The sequence below is a fragment of the Tauraco erythrolophus genome, chromosome 4 (genome assembly GCF_009769465.1).
Source record: "Tauraco erythrolophus isolate bTauEry1 chromosome 4, bTauEry1.pri, whole genome shotgun sequence".
Lineage (NCBI taxonomy): Eukaryota > Metazoa > Chordata > Aves > Musophagiformes > Musophagidae > Tauraco > Tauraco erythrolophus.
The window spans coordinates 57,436,304-57,450,192 of record NC_141468.1 but is presented as its reverse complement, the minus strand read 5'-3'; positions in this window follow the sequence as shown (position 1 = coordinate 57,450,192).

The following is a 13,889-nucleotide window of genomic DNA, read 5'->3' as shown; positions in this document are numbered from 1 at the left end:
AATGCTCATTTCAGTGAGAAGAAAGAAGATGCTCCAAAATCTTCTGGAAGAATACTTTGTTAGTCCTCCGGTTTGATATTCCATTAAAAACACTGAGGACTAAACCAACAAATTCCATTTATAGTGTTCAATTACACTACTCTTTACAGTGTGCTTGTATTTGTAGTATTTACACTAAAAAGACTGTATTTCTCTTTCATTTTTCTGTCAGGACCCATATTCAAAGTTTGTTGTTGCTGAGGAAACAGTGGATAACAGCAACAAAGGCAAAATATTTCACTGAACATCCTACTTGGCTTTAGAAGCCTGTAGTATTCTCAATTGTTCCTACAGACAGGGAATCCTCAACGCTAGTCTTTGCAGATTCAATTTTATTTAAAAACATAAACCCCCGTAATTTGAGTAGCACAGTCTAGTGGTTAGCTGTCAGATGGTGGATGTCCTGTGCATGACTCGACTTGCAGTGACATCCAACAACTCCCCTAACCTCATTCTCATGCTTGCGGGAACAAATGTTTTGCATGCCTACTCTATAAAAGGATCTGTGACATAGGGGATAACGATGTTGTTTCTTGGAAGTGCAAGAACATAAACTTACTGTGCAATGTGTTAACCAAGACATCTGAAATGTGCAAATGAACTAAAATAATCTGCTTAATGTTTGACTCGCTTGTAATACCTCACACGCAGTCTTATGGTTACGCCAGAATGTTACAATAAACACACACACTGGGGGAGACATTTGGATAAAAGAGGAGAGAAAAATGGTGTTTTATTACAAACTTAATTTTTTTTTCTTATAAAAATGCAATACGTTTCAAGCGTGACAAAATTAACAAAGCGACTCTGACTGAAGTAACACGTATTCATGAATATTTAAGAGACAGATGCAGGAAATTGCTTGCTCATCAAGTCACATTTCTCAAGTAAGCATGGGTAAAAAAATCTGGCTCCAACAAGAGTTTACAGTTCCTGCATTGGTGCCATAGATAGCCAGGTCTGACTTTCTCAGGCACAGAAATATTTCAAGGCACATTATCTACAGAACTGAAGGAACAGAAATGTTTGATTTTTTTGTCTTTTTCTTCTTCTAATAGGACACAAGAACATGTTTTATTAGTATAATAGAAAAAAAAAATTAGAAGAGCTAATACTAGGAGGATAAACCACCCCATGCATTTCAATATAGTTTTAATTCCACAGTCCAGGATGAGACTCATCCTTTGACAACACAGAGTATCAGAAGAGTGCAGCACAACTAGCTTACCCAAACCACCACAGCTGACTGCACTGTAATAACCAATATAAATACTAAGTAGCTCTCTTGCTTCATTATCTTTCGTGTCAAGGAGAAAGAGTACCTGCTGCTAGCTATATTTACTTGCTTATCTTCTTGGAAGGAAATAAGGATGTGAGCAACTGACAGATCCTTCTTACCCCAAGTACTAAGCATACTGAGCTGAAACACAAACACCTCTGGTCCAGTGGCTCTGTTCATATTTAGTACTTACAAAAATACAACTTGTCCATACTTACTTACGCTGACTCTGGGCTTTTGAAGAACAAAATACAAGTCCTATCTCTTCCTTCTTTTAGGTTCTGCCTGAGCTAGATTGTCTCCAGTGACTGCTTTGGAGTTATCAGAACAGTTCCACTTCTGATGAGACCTGCCAGAATACTGCTGTAGGCAAAATCTTTGTGGCCAAAAGCATGTCTGTCAATAGTGTCTCTAAATGGATCTACATAGACTCTAAACGGGTCCGATGACTAAGCAAGGGAGCACCTTGTCTGCACCACCATTCCCACTTCTCCCAAAGTTGTGCCAATGGTGAAAAAATGACATAAGGTCATGCCCTGAGGGTTAACCTCCCCCTCTCTCCTCCCCTAAAAAAAACACTGTTGATGATGGACAGGTGAATAGGGAGTGTTCCCCATTTCTCTGGGTTATCTGGAGAACAATAAAATCCAGTAAGAGCGACAGACATGAAAGACAAACTAGAAACAGATCAAATGCTCATGAGGCGATTAAAGACACATGGAGAGATCGAATCTAACACAAAGAAAGCGGCCAAGGCTGCTCAGTATGATGATGACGTGACTGAGTTAGCCCTTAGGCTGAAACACCAGGTGCCAGTTTACACTGCTGTTAACCAGCCTAGTGTGACAGAAAGAACAGAAGAACATGAAGGCCAGAAATTGCATCTGTTACAATTGCAGATCTCCACTGAAGTAACAGGTACAGGTGAGAAATGTACCTTTTATTTAAAGCTGATTGACTTACTATGCTGTAGGTGGCCATTGAAAAGTGATCTAGAAAGCACAATATAATGAAGCGGTAATTTAGGCTGAGGAAGGACAAAGAAGTTTCTTCTACTAGGTAAGGCATTAAAGTGTGGAAACGTTTCCCAAAGAAAGTCAGGAGCACCTGCTGCTCTGCGCTCCAGTGACGGACACTTTAATAACGACATTGTATCAGCCAAGAGGAAAAAAAAAAAAGCAAATGTATTTCAGGGGGGACTGTCCCTTCCCCTACAAAAGGATTCAGATGCCTTTTTTGTGCTTCAAACACTACCACAGCAGATTAAATACAGTATTTATGTATTTGCCAATGCAGTGCAAAAGGAACACAGAAAACAGGTGTGGTTTGACAGGCATTTCAAGGGACATTCCAAGTAAGTCCAGAAACTTGTGCTTAAGGGTTACACGACCAGACTCCACGCATGACCGGCAAGCCGAAGGCTGCCCACCCTACACCACCTCAGAGACAGCGCCCCGCACCCTTCGCCTCCCCACAGCTTGCTGGAAGCACGCCGGGGCGGGTCGGCCCCTTTTCTCCCCGCGCAGCAGGTTTTCCGCCGGGGAGCAGCAGGCAGCGCGTGGCGTGAGCCCTCACCGGGGCTTTGGGGCAGCAGCGGCGCGGGTGCTCGGGAAACCGTAGCCCGTCTGGGCCCGTGGCCGGCCCTCCCTGCAGCGGGCGGCCCCTTAGGCCCGCCGCAGCCCGGCCCTGAGGCGCCCCCTCCCCCCCGCCGCGCTCCCTCCCCCATCGGCCGCAAAACCGGCTTCTCCCGCTGAAACCCGACACCGGGGGCCTCCCTGCTCCTCCGGCAGCCTGGGGCCGCGCCAGGCGACACGGAACGGCAGGAGTGGATTCCCCGCTGGAGGCGGCTCCATTTCCAGGCTGCGGCGGGGCCGGGCCAGGCCGGGGCCGTCCTACGGCTGCCGGCGGCGGCCGCGCCGGCCGATGTCGCGCAGAACCCCGCTCCGAGGGCTCTGCGCGATCCAGTCCGGAGAGTACCGCCCGCCCGGATGCAGGCGGCGTCCTCAGCAGCTGCTGTCTCCTTCCAGCGGCCCAACCGGCCCAAACCGGCTCGAACTGGCCCAGGCCGGATATGCTGCCTGCGGAGCAGCACCTCCTCCCCCTCTCGTCCGCCTTCCTCCCCCGCGTCCGCTGGCCTCCCTGCTGGAAGCGCTGTGAACCTGTGCTTCCCCTGCCAGCGGCCCCGCACCCTCCCCGCAGCCCCGGCACAGCCCCCCGCTGCCGCCCCGTGCCCGCGGGCCCTGCTTCTGTCCGTGAATCTAATCGGCGCGTTACCTCTCTGCCCTGGATTCCTACCCACGTTTCCCTCCACAATGAGGGAAATACTGTGCGTTTTGCAGACTTTTTTTCTTCCCCTTAGGGAAGAAATGAGCTCAACACAAGCGTTTTCCGGTCAAAGCCGCCTCTCTGCAGTGGCCATGGCTGCACCCCCCCACACCCCGCAGTTGTGTGCAGCTTGGAGGTACCGCTCGCCGCTGCCTGTCCATGCCCGGGCCCAGCTGCTTGCTCCCCTGGCACATGTGTGCTTCCCTGAAGACATGGGACCCCAGCTGCTCTGTCTCCTCGTTACAGCCCTGCAAGGAGCACCATAGCTGCATTGCTTGCCACCGCCATGGCAGAGAAAGGTCCCCTGCACCTGCCCGTCTCTGCCCGCCACAGGCCACTCATCCCCTGCCAGTACAGGAGACAAAGCAGCCTGGGTGTTACCCTCTCCCTTTGCCTCACACAATCACCAGGAAGATAAGCACACCCTGGCTTTTTCACTCCATGACCACAGAAGACACTGCTGCTTTTTTTTTTTTTCTTTTTTTTTTTTTTTTCCTCCCCCATCCCCCATTCTTATAGATTAAAGAAAACCGTCCTGACTCCATTTTGGAGAAGATCTTGCCCGGAGGTTTGACTTCCCTCTGTGGAGCAATTTCCTTCAGCAGCATCTGGAGCAGAAGGGAGACAGCACGTCTTGTCCCATGGGCGCTGTGGGATGCCTCTGCTGTTTGGAGCCCGTGGCTGGCACGACTTCTCTGAGGCTGAGTGGTTTTGTCAGGCATGGTTTTGTGCCAAACTGGCTTTAACCAGTGTTGCTGCACTTTTGGAAGTATCGGTGAAAACTTCATTTTCAGCCCTCCATGCTTCTGAAGGCATTGAGGAAGGCGTTCCGCTCCCCCCCCTCCCCCGCACCTCGGGGACATTTCCCACAACCTCAAGGGAGATAGATAGGAATATGTTTACCACTTTCTCCTGTGGCTTTGGTTTGATGATTCAGCTGAGTAGACCTAGCAGCTGTCTGCTGCTGAAGGAGTTCGCCCCTTTCACCCTGTCTCTGGCATGTCAGACACCTCACTGAGCCGATTCAGTTCACTAACATGATATATGCTACTCCCATCCTCCAAGAGAAATGTTCCGCCAGATCCATGAGCTGAGCTGAGCTGGCTCACCAAAGAGACCAGCAAATGCTGCAGCCAACTCTAGAGTAGGTCTGCTACACAAGCATGGTGTGGCAAAGGAGTAAACAGCCTCCTCTGTGGCAGCAAGCTGTTTATTTGTCTCAGTGATACTGTCAAGCTACACCTGAACAGTTCCTCCTTAGTGAGGACAGGCAACGACATCTGATGATGTGTACCTCCACCTGAATCTCTGAAAGTCAGTCATTCATCATCCTTAGGAGTATAAGCACTATAGGTGTAAATACATCTCCTATAGGTGCATACCATTCACATCCACATCTGAATGTAAAAATATGTGTAAAACTTCTGTTGATTTTGAGGACGACACAGACAACAAGCACAAGTCATCTGGTTGGTATGTTGTGACAAATGTTTGCAAAATTTAGAGATTCCCCAGGAAAAGTAGGAAGAAAAGTTCAGACACATACAACTGGTTGGCCATTGTCATGTAAAAGGAGTTGTGGTGGGTTGGCCCTGGCTGGCAGTCAAGCTCTCACCCAGCTGCTCACTGGCTGCCCATCCACAGCGGGACAGTGGAGAGAATAGGAAGAACAGGAATGAGGAAGCTCCTGATTTGAGATAAAGTTGGGGAGATCATTAACCAGTTACCATTGCAGGCAAAACAGAGTCACCTTGGGGAAATTAATTTATTGCAAATTTATATATATAGAATTACTGATTTGGGCATTGGGAAACAAAACAGCAAACATTAAAACACATGGGAAAACTCCTTTCCTCCCCCTTTTCCCAGGCTCTCTTCACTCCCTCTCCAGACGCCTGTCCTACTGGCTTCTTACCACTGCGGGTCGCACTCAGTCCCTTCAGCAAGGAAAAGAGTGGGGCAAGGGTGGATATTACACTCAATACATAGTAGTTTCTCTTTGATACTTCTTTGGTCTCACATTTTCATCCACTCTGGCACAGGTCCTCACGGGTCCAGAGCTTTCAGAGAGTATCTGCTCTGCCATGGAGCACCTCCTCCTCCTTTTTTCCAGGAGCCAACTGGAACTGACTGTCTCTGGCACAGTGGCCTTTTCTCACAGAAGCCATCCCTGCAGCCCCCCACTGCCAACACCTTGACATCTGCACCCAGTACAGGACTCAGAATTATGGAATCACAGAATAAATTAAGTTGCAAAGGACCTTTGGAGGTCATCTGGGGCCATCTTCCTCCACCTTCCTCCCACTAAAAAGGCCGGTTTTTCAGGTTGATCAGGCTGCTCCCAGTATTGCCCAGACAAATTTTTGATGTTTCCAAAGACAGTGATTCTGCATCCTCTCTAGACAACTTACCCCAGTATTTGAGCGTCGTTCCTGCGAAGAATTTTTTCCTTATATTACTTAAAATTTTCCCCAAGAACAGTCCAGATCTGTTTACTCTGGAACTACTAATAGGTAGCACAAGGTGGCAATTTGATTCCCCCAGGGCTGCCTTTCCAGTTTAAAGAAACTCAGCTGTCTTGTAGAGGACAGAAACATCAAGGTTGGTATTACCGGGGAGTGAATGGATGTGGTGGCACCAGAAGGAATGGCAGAAAAAATGTCTATAAAATGGGGTATGTCGATGACACCTACATTAGCAGGTCATTGAGATCTGGATACATCTGCAGGCAACTTCTCCAGATACAAAAGACTGTCAGTATGTCCTAATGACTCACAGAGTTGGGAAGGTGGAGAAGCTGATTAGTGTCAGCTCCTAAAAGCTACTGGAAAACCTCCACCAACCACACCCAAAACCAAAAAACCACATCTACCAGGACATCTTGACACTGAAGCTATGAACCCAGGAAAGCTGAGGAGCACTTGGTAGCTGGCATTAATTGTCTTAAGTAATTGCAAGGAAGCCTGACGAGACCACTGAGACCAAGTGTAATTAAATTAAACTATTTTTTTCTCTAAAATGGAATCACCTTCTCCTCCTACAGGGTGTTCTGTTGTTGCTACAATATTGCAACATTATTTCCTGCATTTTCTATCTTTTCTCCTGCCTTATCTGATTCAGGCCCCAAACCATCTCAGTGGCCCTCCACTGGGCTTGAGCTAGCTTGCGAACACCTTTCTGGCGCTGGAGACCTCAAACCAGGACGTGGTACTTTGGAGTGGTGCAATTTTGCACCTGCTGAATACAGGAAAATAACCTTGAACCTGCCAGCTGCGCTTCTGGCTAAAGCAGTAGTCGGCCTTGATTTCTGCAAAAGTGAGCTGCTGAGACATGTTTTAACTTTTTGCTTACGAAGAGTCGCAGGCCCTTTTTTGGGAAGCTGCTTTCTAGTCGATCCCCTAAGCTATACAAATTCGTTGGGTTATTCTGTATCCAGGTACAGGATTTCACATTTGTTTTTGTTGAAATTTATGGGGCTTCTGTTGACCTGTCTTTCCAGTTTGTTGGGACTGCTGCTGAGTGGCAGACCAGCCATCCAGCATGTTGACCTCTCCCCCTTCAGTTTTCTGTCCACAGCATGCACACTCCCATCACCAGCTGCAGTGTTTTTCAGAAGGCTGTTCACACACCATCCTCACTGCCTGCTGAAGGAAACGCATCTACTCACTGCTTTCCTCTAAAACAAGAGCAGCAATGACCTTGGGGGAAATTTGTGTAAGCATACAAACATGCGCATGCGCACACACACATTACCAAGTAAAGTCTGAACAAAGTGGATTTAGTAGAATTCATTACACTGTGGCGGTTTGCATTTATGTTGCATTTTAGGTATCCTTTTCAAGGACCTCCTGCTCCAAGAGTAGAAGAATGCTATTTTTCAAAACAGGTAGTTCCTGCCTGGCCTTAAACCGGAGAAGATTTAAGAGAATAAGGAAAAAAAAGTCTCACTCTCATCTCACAGGAGGTTGTCTGTGAACAACTGTCTCTAATAGAAGGGACTAGCCCCTTTATGTAAAGCACAACTTCCCCTCCCCCCACCCCATCCATTGCCTCCAGGCCTCATGCCGGCAGAAAATACTTGCATTCCCACATTTTTCGGTAGAGTCGAAAGCATCCCCTCATTTTCACACTATATTTATAGCTTTCAAATGTTGGCAGACCTGGCTCTGGGAGGCTACTCTGACAGAGGGAAAGTCTCTGCTCTACCTGCCTGCCCTGTTCCCTTGGTCTCTCCCTCCGATTTCCTTAGATAACACAGGTCAGACCTTCTCTGAAATACTCTAGGGAAAGAGTGTGGATTTTTGTCTGTAACTGCAGGAATGAAGAAAAAAAAAAAAAAAACAAAAGAAAGTAGAAGCCTTCAGGAATTTAGACAATCAGAAAACCATTTTACATCGCAAATGAAACAGATGATATTTTGTAATGAGCATGTCCCACCCGCTCTTCTTGAAACAGGTCTTGAAAAAATTCCTAATAATACATTATGCCTCATTTAGGATGAACACCAACAATCCCGATTTTGGCTGTTCTCATCTGTCTCCCTCTCCTGGTCAATGGCGGTTATTTTTTTCCAGATTTTGTGGGGTTTTGAGTAGGGAAGTCTTTGTTCAGCTGTTATCTATACACGAGGAACTCAAAGTGAATACGTGGCTAAGCCAAATAGATTATATGCGTACATACTTGTTCCAGTGTATGGAAGGGCTAAATAAATATTTACCTATTAAAAAATTCACCTCTGAAGTCTTGACATGAAAACATAAATCTTGCCATATCTGTGAAAATGAGCCAGGGGAAATCTGCTAAGGGGAGTGCTCACTTTCAGTCAAGTTCGGCACACTGGAAGGATGCCAGGAATAGTGGAGCCAAGAGGTGGCTGCATTTCTGAAGAGGTGGTGACAGGGAGAAGAGAAGAGCTGGAGTCAGTCAGTTTAAGGGAATTTGACAATTTTGATATAGTAAATTGAATTCTGGCTTTTAAAGGCTTAGTATTGACATAATAAACTGCAGGCTGACAGTTTTTACCTTTTGCTTTAATGAGTCATATAAATAAAATGTATGTAAAAAAAAAAAAAAAGAGAATTAATTTATTATTGTGAATAATGAAGAGCCTGGGAATAGATTGAGGGGTACACAGATCGTACATGATCTTCCTGTTCTGGTTGTGACAGTACCTGTTATTCACTGAATGCAGTAGCTATTCAAGGGCTACCCAACAATCCCAGTTTTGGTATCATCTCAGTTGCACTCCTGACCTACCAGTTGCACTCCTGAAACAGTGCCAAGCCTGTTTCTTCTGCATCCTTATAGCTTCCTATCAGAAACTTTAGCGAGTTTCATTGCCTTCCCTTTGGAAGGCTTTGAAATCCATCTCACTCACTATCAGTGGAAATTACTATTTAAGTCCAGACTTCCACAGACCTCTCTCTGGACCCTGGAGGCTTCATCTTCAGCACCCTGAGAGTCTAGTCAGGGATATTCCATAGACAGGACATCTAATTGTGTTGTTGCCCAATAATAAAGGGGTTAAAGTTTTTGTGTAAGAGTTTCATGAAGGGTGACTTACGCATACCTGAAGAAACTAACAAGATGACCATCCTTGAAGCTGTCAGGAGTGATTAAAAAGGAGACTCTTTATCAAGAACTGTCTGCCCTTGGAGGGAACATCCCAGAAACTGCATAAACTTTGTTATCATGTTTTTCTAAACTGTGAGCATGCACAGCAGTGACTTAGGGAAAAGGTAATTCCAACACGGGGAGATCACGACCACCGACTCACGGACCACCTACCCTAAATACACCCCAGACCCTAAAGAAAGGGGTGGAGGAAGAGAACTGAGCATGCAAAGTAATTTACATGTAAAGTGAGAGAAAATAACCAATTGTTTAAGAATATGTAAATATGTTATGAATGATGCACATGATTGTAGTGTATAACTAATTTTCTGTCCAGAAGCCGGCTGTGCATGCTAGGAGGAGATATCCCCCATGCACCCAGCGCTGCAATAAAGAATGCCTGCTTTCTAAAACTCCAAAATGAGTCTTGGAAAGTTCAATTTCCTTTTCAGGTATCAGTGTCTAGTTTTGTGGCTTTTGTGGATAAAATATGGTATTTAGACTAAGACAAACGGACCACCTCCATGAGGAAGAAAAGACAGGTAACAGTTGTAGATGACTCTCATCTGAGGGGAACACAGGGTGAGATATGCTGGACAGACCATCCTCTTAGGGAAGTCTGCTGCCTCCCTGAGGCCTGGGTTAAGGGCATTGCTAGGAAACTTTCAAGCCGGGTACGGCTGTTGAACTATTACTCATTACTGCACTTTCACGTGGGTGGTGATGAAGTCACAACGCGTAGTCCAAGGGTGATCAGAAGACACTTCAGGGCTCTGGGATGGTTGGTAAGGGAATCTGGAGCACAGGTCATCTTTTCCTCTCTCCTCCCAGTTGCAGGCAGCCATATCGGAAGAAACAGACGTGCCCAGTGTATTAATACGTGGCTCCGTGGCTGGTGTCACCACCACAATTTTGGTTTTTTTGATAATGAGATGGCCTACATGGCACCAGGCTTGCTGGCACCAGATGGGATTCACCTTTCTCAAAGAGGGAAGAGTCTTTGCACATCAGCTAGTGGGGCTCATTGACAGGGCTTTAAACTTGATTTGAAGGGGGAGGGGGATAATATCAGGCATGATCAAGACAAGCTGAGAGCATCTGAAGAAAAGCAGAAAGGAATTCCAGACACTCCAGCCAAGAAGTCAGCTTCATTGGGGGTCCAACTTCAATGTCTCTATGCAAACACATGTAAAATAGGGAATAAACAAGAAGAGTTAGAGGTGTGTGCACGCTTGCAGGGTTATGATCTTATTAGTATCATGGAGATATGGTGGGATGAATCCTATGACTGGAGTGTTGGAATGGAAGGATAAAGGCTTTCTAGGAAGGACAGGCAATGGAGTCAAAGAGAAGGTGTCCCTCTCTATGTCAATGACCAGCTGGAGTGCATGAAGCTCCACCTGGGGATGGATGAGGAGCTGATTGAGAGCTTATGTGTCAGGATTAAAGGGAGGGCAGGGACAAGTGACATCAGAGTGGGGGTCTGCTACAGACCACCTGACCAGGAAGACCAAGCAGATGAGGCCCTCTATAGACAGATAAAAGCAGCCTCACATTCACGAGCCCTGGTCCTCATGGGGGACTTCAACCACCCCAGTATCTGTTGGAGGGACAACGCAGCAGGGCATAAACAATCCAGGAGGTTCCTGGAATGCGTTGATGATAACTTCCTTCTCCAAGTGATAGAGGAACCAATGAGGAGAGGTGCTATGCTGGGCCTTGTTCTCATCAACAAGGAGAGGCTGTTGGGGAATGTGAAGCTCAAGGGCAACCTTGGCTGTAGTTACCACGAAATGGTGGAGTTCAAGATCCTTAGGGCAATTAGGAAGGTGCACAGCAAGCTCACTACCCTGGATTTCAGGAGAGCAGACTTCAACCTCCTCAGGGATCTGCTTGATACAGTACCATGGGATAAAGCCCTGGAGACAAGAGAGGCCCAAGAAAGCTGGTTAATATTCAAGGATCACCTCCTCCAAGCTCAGGAGTGGTGCATCCCAACAAAGAGGAAGTCAGGCAAAACACCAGGAGGCCTGCATGGATTAACAAGGAGCTGCTGGACCAACTCAAACACAAAAGGGAAGCCTATAGAGGGTGGGAGCAAGGTGGCCTGGGAGGAATACAGAGAAGTTGTTCAAGCCTCTAGGGGTCAAGTTAGGAAAGCTAGAGCCTTGATAAAGTTAAATCTGGCCAGGGACATCAAAGACAACAAGAAAAACTTCTATAGATATGTCAGTGATAAAAGGAAGACTAGGAAAAATGTGAGCCCTCTCTGGAAGGAAACGAGAGACCTGGCTACCCAGGATATGGAGAAGGCTGAGGTACTCAATGACTTCTTTGCCTCAGTCTTCAGTGACAAGAGCTCCAGCTGCACTGCCCAAGTCGCAGAAGGCAAAGGCAGGGACTGGGAGAATGAAGAACTGCCCACTATAGGAGAAGATCAGGTTCGAGACCATCTAAGGAACCTGAAGGTGGACAAGTCCATGGGACCTGATGAGGTACATCCATGGGTCCTGAGGGAACTGGTGGATGAAGTTGCTAAGCCACTATCCATCATATCTGAGAAATCGTAGCAGTCTGGTGAAGTTCTCACTGACTGGAAAAGGGGAAACATAGCCCCCATCTTGAAAAGGGGAAAAAAGAAGAGCCAGGGAATCACTGCCAGTCAGTCTCACTTCCGTGCCCGGCAAGATCATGGAGCAGATCCTCCTGGCGACTATGCTAAGGCACATGGCGAAAAAGGAGATGATTGGTGACAGCCAACATGGCTTCACTAAGGGCAAATTGTGCCTGACAAATATGGTGGCTTTCTACGACAGGATTACATCATTGGTGGATAACGGAAGAGCAACAGATGTCATCTAGCTGGACTTGTCCAAAGCATTTGACACTGTCCCACACAACATCCTTGTCTCTAAATTGGAGACATATCGATTTGACGGATGGACCACTCTGTGGATAAAGAATTGACTGGATGGTCGCACTCCAAGTGTTGCGATCAACACCTCGATGTCCAAGTGGAGGACAGTGACAAGTGATGTTCCTCAGGGGTCAGTACTGGGGCTGCTGCTGTTTAATATCTTTGTTGGTGTCATGGACAGTGGGATCGAGTGCATCCTCAGCAAGTTTGCAGATGACGCCAAGATAGTGGTGCAGTCAAAACGCTGAAGGGAAGGGATGTCATCCAGAGGGACCTCGACAGACTAGAGAGGTGGGCCTGTGTGAACCTCAAGGAGTTCAACAAGGCCAAGTGTCAGGTCATGCACATGGGTCAGGGCAATCCCAAGCACAAGTACAGGCTGGGCGGAGAATGGATTGAGAGCAGCCCTGAGGAAAAGGACTTGGGAGTGCTGGTTGATGAGAAGCTCAACATGAGCCGGCAATGTGTGCTTGCAGCCCAGATAGCCAACCGTATCTTGGACTGCTGTCTTGCTTTAGCCCAGCCGGGAGCTGAGCTACCACGAGGTTGCTCACTCACTCCTCCCCGTCCGTGATGTGGACAGGAGAAAAATGTAACAAATGGCCTGAGGGTGGAGACAAGAACAGGGGGGGAACACCCACCAACTATGGCCCTGGGCAAAACAGACTTGGCTTGGGGACAAATCAATCTAATTCATTAATGGCTCATTCAGAGACAAGAACAAGTAACATTCAGTAACAAGAAACAAAGCCAGATCTTAAAAACACCTTCCCCCTCCACCCCACCTCCCTCTGCCTTCTTTCAGCTCTACCTCCTCCCCCAGTGGCACAGGGGGACAGGGAATGGTGGGGGTTGCAGGTCAGTTGTCACACGTTTCTGCCACTCCTTTCTTAAAGGAGGAGGGCTCCTTACACTCTTTTCCCCTGCTCCAGTGGATCTCCTCTTCATGGGACAGTCCACAGACTTCTCCAATGTGAGTCCTTCCTGCAGGATGCAATCCTTACCCATCAGATTGCTCCAGTGCAGCCTTCTTCCCCACAGAGCGATGGAATCTTATGGAGCTGCCACCCACTCTGGTGTAGGGTTCTCCATGGGCTGCAGGTGGATGTCTGCTCCACTGTTCATTTCCATGGGCGGCAGGGAGGCCACCTGCCATCTCTCCATGGGTGGCAGGGGAATCTCAGCTCTGGCACACCTCCTGCTCTATCTTTGCTGACCTTAGTATCTGCATAGCCATTCCTCTCAGATCTCAGTCCTCTCTCCGGTGCAGCTGCACTGGGCCCGACCAACCCGATGAACCTCAGCAGTCCTGGCAGGATGAACTCTGTCCAGCGGGCGCCCCAGGAGCGGTGCACTTCAGAGCTCTCCAAGCTGCACCACTGTGGCCATCTCCAATTGGGTAGTGGCGGCCCACTGTGGGAGCCCACTCCCTCCCTCTTTCTTCCGTGTAGATCCAGCCCTGTTCAGGCCCCTTTGTCCCCATCTTAAATATGGTATTCACAGAGGCGTTGATTAGCTCGGTCCTGGCCTGAGGGGATGAGGGGTCCAACCTGGCCAGAGGCCAGTCCGACCGGTTTTGGAGCGGGGAAGCTTTTTGCAGCTACTTACAGGGGCCTCCCCTGCGACCAAAACTCCATCACATAAACCCAGCACAGCTGCATCATAAGAAGTGCGGCCAGCAGGTCGAGGGAGGTCATTCTGCCCCTCTACTCTGCT